A 6,803-nucleotide genomic window follows, 5' to 3' on the forward strand; every position below is an offset into this window, starting at 1 on the left:
TGAAATTTGTTCAGTGGTTCCAAACTTTTTTAATTTTTTAAAGCTAGAAACGTAGGTGAACCACTTTAACTCAGAAAGCGCCGTCCTAATTTATTTTTTGATTGCACTTTTCATTAATAAAATCAGTATATAAATATAACAGGTGATATAACGTTTCAATAGCTTAAACATTTCATAAATTTATTTTTTTATAGTTAAAAATTTTACTTTATATTGCTATTCTGTTAGCGCATAAAATGTACCCGACATTGTCTAACCAAATTTCCTCAACGAAATATGATTTATTCGGGTGCTACATTTTCCACGAGATTCACGCGATAAAAACGACCGGAGCAGAGCGCGATACGATGGCGGGGATTTATGGTTCTTTTTGGTGTTAGACATGACCACGGATTTGGCTGGATAATAACGCCATTTGCGAATCCAACTGAGGGATGATGTTTCAAGGTCGTCACTATGGTATATTGGCTGTTGAATTATTTCGTTATAGATGATTCAGTTAAACAGTATATATAGCTTCATGAATTTAAGCAGTACTTTGGCAGAGTGGTAATGGAGGTACAACATCACCAGCCGCCGCCGATGTTCGATGTTGCAAACATGTGATGAACATTTCGGTCGCATCGGAACCGACCATTGGTCAACCAGCCAGCTGTGATGATCAGTTTTTGCCACTTTTGTATCTACACTTGGCCATAAATATGTAGGTGGCCTCTTTTACCAAAACTGACACCAACATGAGCATGTGGTTTACACGTTTTCAACCAACTTGTCAATGGACAGAAAAACACCTCTTCACTTGTCGCGATATACCTACCTACATACTTAAATATTAAACGATTTGCAAATTGAATGCAGCCACTCTGAAGCTTATTTGTCGCTGATAAGGTGTTCTTTAGGACTGGCGAAAGGTAATTTTCAAATTTAAATACAATTACTTTTACGCCAGGCTAAATAAAAACGATTAAAGAGTGCCTATGTGGATTACAGCGGTCCAACCAGTGTAACACCCATCGTCGATTGAATCAATTAAATGAGCGTCCTGGGGAAGCTGTTCTTGTCCATGGTTTTTCATAGTTCTTTCCGGTCGATGGTATCATATGCGGCTTTGAAGTCAACGAACAAATGGTGAGTAAGAACTCTGTATTCATAACCTTTTTGGAGGATATGCCGCAGTGTAAATATAGATCCGTTGTAGACCGAAATACGACAAAAACGGCTTGATAAGTTCCCACAAATCTGTTCGTAATCGATAATAGTCGGCGAAAAATGATTTGTGATAACACTTTGTAGGCGACATTGAGAACGGTGATCACTGGATAGTTCTCGCAGTCCAACTTGTCGCCCTTTTTATAGATCGGGCAGATAACCTCATCTTTTCACTCCTCCGGTAGCTGTTCCGTATCCCAAATTCCAACCATTAGTTGATGCATACAAATGGCAAGATTTTCTGGTCCCATTTTAATAAGCTGCGCTCCAATGCTATCTGTCTCAGCTGATTTATTGTTCCTTAGCTGTATGATAGCCTTCTTAACTTCGCCTGTAGTTGGTGCTGACACTTCTTCCCAGTTTGTTACACCGTTGAAATCGTTTTTCCCGCCATCTGAGCGCTATTCAGGTGGTCATCAAAGAGCTGCTTTCACCTATCGGTCACCTCACGATCGTCCGTCAGAATACTGCCATTCTTATCCCGACACATCTTGGCTCACGGAACAATCATTTTACGGGGTCAGTTCAGTTTTTTGTAGAACTTTCGCGTTTCCTGAGAACGATGCAGCCGCTCCAACTCTGCATATTCCTGCGCTTCCAGATAGCGCATTTTCTTCTGTTTGTGTCTTTCCATGTTCTGACGTGTAGCACTGCGCATTGTTCTTCTCATTCAACACCCTCTGTTCGTGATCGTCTTAAATGTTAATATACTTACGGGTGGAATTCTTCACTGGCTAAATAAAACAAGGTTGTCTGACGGCAGCCAGTAAACTGTACTAACTGCTATTTATTGATCGCCTTTTATACACTTCAGAAGAATAGTCTTTGTTTATCACGTTCGGTCGAAAGGACAATAGCCTTTTGTGGCTAAATTCGGCTGGACAATAGAAGCTAACTGCGAAGGAATATTTCAAGGCGGTTTTCTGCCGAAACACCCTCCTCCTTTCATTGTCAAACCAATCGTTTCGCTGATTCCATGCCACATGCCCGATGGAGCTCTCTGCTACACTGCTAATGGCTGCTTTGATGGTGTTTCAACAGTCCACGAGAGGGTTTTCGTCCAGCTCGTCCTCTTTGGGTAGTGTAGCTTCGAGGGAGTGCGCTTAGATTGCGGCGACATTTCGCTGCTTCAGCCGCGCGAGATCTAACTGAGGTCGGCGTAGGTACCGAATGTTGTTAACAATGGAGAGCTTTGGGCGTATGTTAACCATTACTTGGTAGTGGCCCGAGTCAGCAAGTCAAAGCACTTCGATAAGATCTGATTTCGATAATGTCGGCACTTCTAGCCGATAATCGATCAAAACGTGGTCGTACGTCGTACTGTGATTCTGTTTGATTTGGTGACCTCCAGGTGTACTTGTGTAGAAGTCTATCGTAAAAAAAGGTACTTCGTTCTTCGAGGTGGTAAGTCGATAAAATTTAGGCCCATTTCGTTGGTCAGCTGGTGTGCGCTGAGCCTTCCAACCACCGGTGCGTGTTCCTCCTCCTGACCAATCTAAGCATTGAAATTCCCGATGACGATCTTGATCAAAACACGATGGGCACCGGACGAATTCAATCTCCAACTGTGCGTAGAATTCATCCTTGTCATCCGCGTTTCGCTCATCACTATAAAAGCTGTACCCAGCTCGTGTGTATTGCCACACAGAGCTGCAAAAGTTCAAAATCATACTGTTAAAATTCGCCAAAATGAGTTAGCTACGAAATCAGCAACCTATGATTCGTGCTACCTGATAAATGAATTAAGGACGCTATCGTGAACGCCGCCGTCCAGTATGTGAACTTTGTTTTTGCTTTAGCGATTGTGGCAGTCAACTAGAACATGCTATCACTGAGTCTGAACTTTAAAGAAAATCATTTTCATTTCAACCAAATGATTTTTTCCGGGAGCGCCTATGCATATCAAGAGTGTACATAAAAGTGCTTATAACATAATTTACATTGTGTGTTCAATCATGAATGGTTAGTTCAGACGCTATTAGAATTTCATTTTTTAGGTATATGCAGCAAGAGTTTTTGTTTAGTTGTACAATTATTGTGATTTGAATTAAAGTGTTAAGTAAAAAATCTTAAAACTAAATTCTTGCTAAATTTTTGTTTGTAAACAAAGTGCGAAACGCTTTCAATATCGTCGCGTACTTTTTTTTTTTTTTGATATTTTGTGATAATTTGTGTTATTTGTGCTTTCTTTTATATCGCTAAGTAATAATTCGCTGACCCGTCGTCGATAGAAAATCAAGTTTTTGTTTATAACTGGTGTTAAATATAAAATCACTATGGAGCATCTTTGTAACGCTTGCGCAAACACCATCTCAACGGAAGCCGATTGGGTTACCTGTCAAGGGTTTTGTAAGTCAACATTCCATATCAGCTGCTCTAAGCTCAGCCCTGCGCTGTGGGCAGAGATAAAATCCAGTTCCGCGGTTTTCTGGATGTGTGTAGCTTGCAGAAAACTTATGGGGAATGTAAGCTTCCGCGATGCTCTTAGCAATGCTAATGATGGCCTCCAAATGGTATTGTCTGAGCAGAGCAAAATGTTTGAGGAGTTGAAAAGTGATATTAGAAAAAACGCTACTATGATTAACCGTATTACGCAAAAAATTCCCATGACACCGTTATCCTCTCAGCCGGTTACTGTGCCGGATGGTAGACCACCTAAACGCCCTCGTATTGTGATCGATTCTTACCAAGACGAAACAAACCCATCGCGTGTACTTTGCGGAGACAAAGAGCCTGAACCAGGAATCTCGCTCCCTATCATACCAGTCGTACCACGAGAGCAGAAATTCTGGCTGTTTCTGTCTAGATTTTCGCCACACGCCACTGTGGAAGAAATTTCTAAGCTAGTACAGCAGAATCTCATGACTGAAGATCGAATCGAAGTGAAAAAATTAGTTCGTCAGGATGCTGACTTAAACCGAATGACATTTGTGTCTTTCAAGGTGGGAATAGATATGCGTTTCAAAGAAAAAGCGTTACAGCCCTCGAGCTGGCAAAAAGGCATTTATTTCCGTGAGTTTATAAATAATGCTGATACACAACCATTTCGAACGGACACTGCAGAGGAGTCCGATCGAGATAGATTTCTCACACCGCTTGCCAGCATGCAACCAAGACAATGATCAATCCGAATCTATAAGCATAATCAACATAAACATTATGAAAAGTATGGATCAATCGAATACTCACTGTAATCCGCAAACCGAACACAATCTCGAACACAGATCTTCCCGTTCGCCTTTAAATTGTCTCCCGTCTGAAACGAGAACAGCTGATCAAAATAATAGTTCAATAGTATTTCAAATTTACACCACTCCCAAAAGCAGAAATGAAGGGTTATCACGTACCCAGCAGATGCCTGTAAGAAAAGACAAAATTCATATTTATTACCAAAATATGAATAGTATTAGAGGACGACAGAGAATGCAAGAGATTTTTAAATCGTCACTTGAATTCGACTATGACGTCTTTTCGTTTAATGAAACTTACCTCGATGAAAATATTCCCAGCAGTATGCTGTTCCCGTCCTGTTTTGATGTGTTTCGCTGCGATAGAAACCAAACGAATAGTTCGAAGCTGTCGGGCGGCGGAGTGCTGATTGCCGTTCACTCTCGTTTTCGAGCAGAAGAATATGCAGTAGCTGAAAACAATGAAGCGATATGCGTAAGAATGAAATGTGCCGACGGGACGTTTCTGTATCTCTGCTGTGCGTATATAGCACCAGCGGAGCCAGTACAAAGATATAATGGACTTACCTCCTTTGTAATCGAAACCAGCAAATCCGTTAAGAAAGATGATTCACTTGTCGTGGTTGGAGATTTTAATCTGCCAAATTTAATTTGGAATCAGTGGAATCAATGTAATAGAAATGTATTTCTCTTACCTGAACATAGTTCGGAATCTGAGTCCACTATTATTCACGCACTCTTGACAGCCGGCATATATCAAGTTTGTGATCTTCCGAATCAAAACAACAGATATTTGGATCTGGTTTTCGTCAGTGAAACAGACAGCTGTCAATTGACGGCGGTTGATCCAATTATTAAAAACGAACGTCATCATTCTGCCATGTTGTTATCAATGGATATCAACAACAACCCGGTGATCGGTGAAATAGAGATGTCCAAAAAAATACGATTCGATCAAATTGATGAGTTAGCCGTAAATTTCGAAATTAGTGAAATCGCTTGGGATCAAATTTTGGACGCGGATAGCATGGAAGTACGCGAGAAAAATTTAATGACCGAATTTTTAAAATCAATTGGCCTGTCTCATATCTCAAAATCGTTTGATTCCCCAGGAGAGAGTCGTATAGATAATATGGTATTAAAGTTTTACTATCGGTTCTTTGAAATTTGTAGTCGACATGCTCCTATAACATTATCACGGTGCGGGACAAAAAGTAAGTATCCAGAATGGTTTGATACAGCTCTGATACGTCTGCAAAAAGCAAAAAAGAAAGTGTATAACCGATTTAAAAGATACCATCTTGATTGCGACCAAAACGAATATAAGCGACTACACGCGATTTTTAAACAAGAACACCGCCGATTATATACTGCGTACGTATCAAAGGTTCAAAATAATATAAAAAGTGATCCGAAGAGCTTTTGGAAATTTGTCAACGGTAAAAGAAAGAGCAGGAGCAAACCGACTCGGATCAGCCATGCAGGGACAACTTCATCGAGCCCACAAAGCGCAGCACAAATTTTTGCCAACTTTTTCAGGTCAATATACCCGGAAGAGAGTAGTAATGAGAGTTGTCCCAACCAGGAAAATCCGACGATGGAATCTATAACGTTCTCCGAAGAAGAAATCGCGCGTGGCTTGTATGCACTTGATGCAACCAAAGCACCTGGGCCGGATGAAATTCCAAACAAGCTATTAAAAACCTGCTGTGATTCGTTGGCTAATCCGTTGACCAGAATTTTCAATGCTTCTCTAGGGATTGGATACTTTCCTAACTCGTGGAAAATCTCACGGCTAAAACCAATTCATAAAAAGGGGTCCAAAATAAAAGCAGAAAATTATAGAGGAGTAGCTATATTATCCGCAATCCCGAAGCTGTTTGAAGCGCTAGTTTATAACAAGTTATATTCAGCAGTTGAAAATTGGATATCATCAGCACAGCATGGATTCTTCAAGCGCCGGTCAGTGGTAACAAACTTGTGTGAGTTCACAACGCGTGTCATAGAATGGATGAAAATGGGGTATCAAGTTGATTGTGTGTACACAGATATGACGAAAGCCTTCGACGTTGTTGGAATTCTAGAGGTGTTGCGTGCCGCGGCACGTGCCGGTATTGGTGGCTCCTTGATAACATGGATTCATGGATATTTGACCGGAAGAAAGCAATACGTTACTGTAGATGGTGCAAACTCAGAACTTTACAATGTAACATCAGGAGTTCCGCAAGGCAGTCATTTGGGACCACTTCTGTTCATCCTACTGATGAATGAACTGCCTACCGCAATTGACAATGCCCTCGTATTAATTTACGCTGATGATGTGAAGCTCTTTTATCCAGTGAAAAAGCAGGAAGATTGCCTAAAGCTTCAAAGAGATGTGCAAACTTTTGGGCGTTTCTGTTCAGC

The 6,803-nt window shown here is 40.9% G+C and overlaps 1 long non-coding RNA gene across 1 annotated transcript; it reads right to left on the reverse strand.

Annotated features, from left to right (window-relative positions):
* Positions 1-4,544: 4,544 nt before the first annotated feature.
* On the reverse strand, positions 4,545-4,995 carry LOC128744171 (uncharacterized). Its single transcript, XR_008412364.1, has 3 exons — positions 4,965-4,995; positions 4,699-4,849; positions 4,545-4,567 (listed from the first exon to the last, which is right to left on the reverse strand). It is a non-coding gene; the product is annotated as an uncharacterized LOC128744171 (long non-coding RNA).
* Positions 4,996-6,803: the final 1,808 nt, after the last annotated feature.

Source organism: Sabethes cyaneus, chromosome 3 (assembly GCF_943734655.1).
Source record: "Sabethes cyaneus chromosome 3, idSabCyanKW18_F2, whole genome shotgun sequence".
NCBI lineage: Eukaryota > Metazoa > Arthropoda > Insecta > Diptera > Culicidae > Sabethes > Sabethes cyaneus.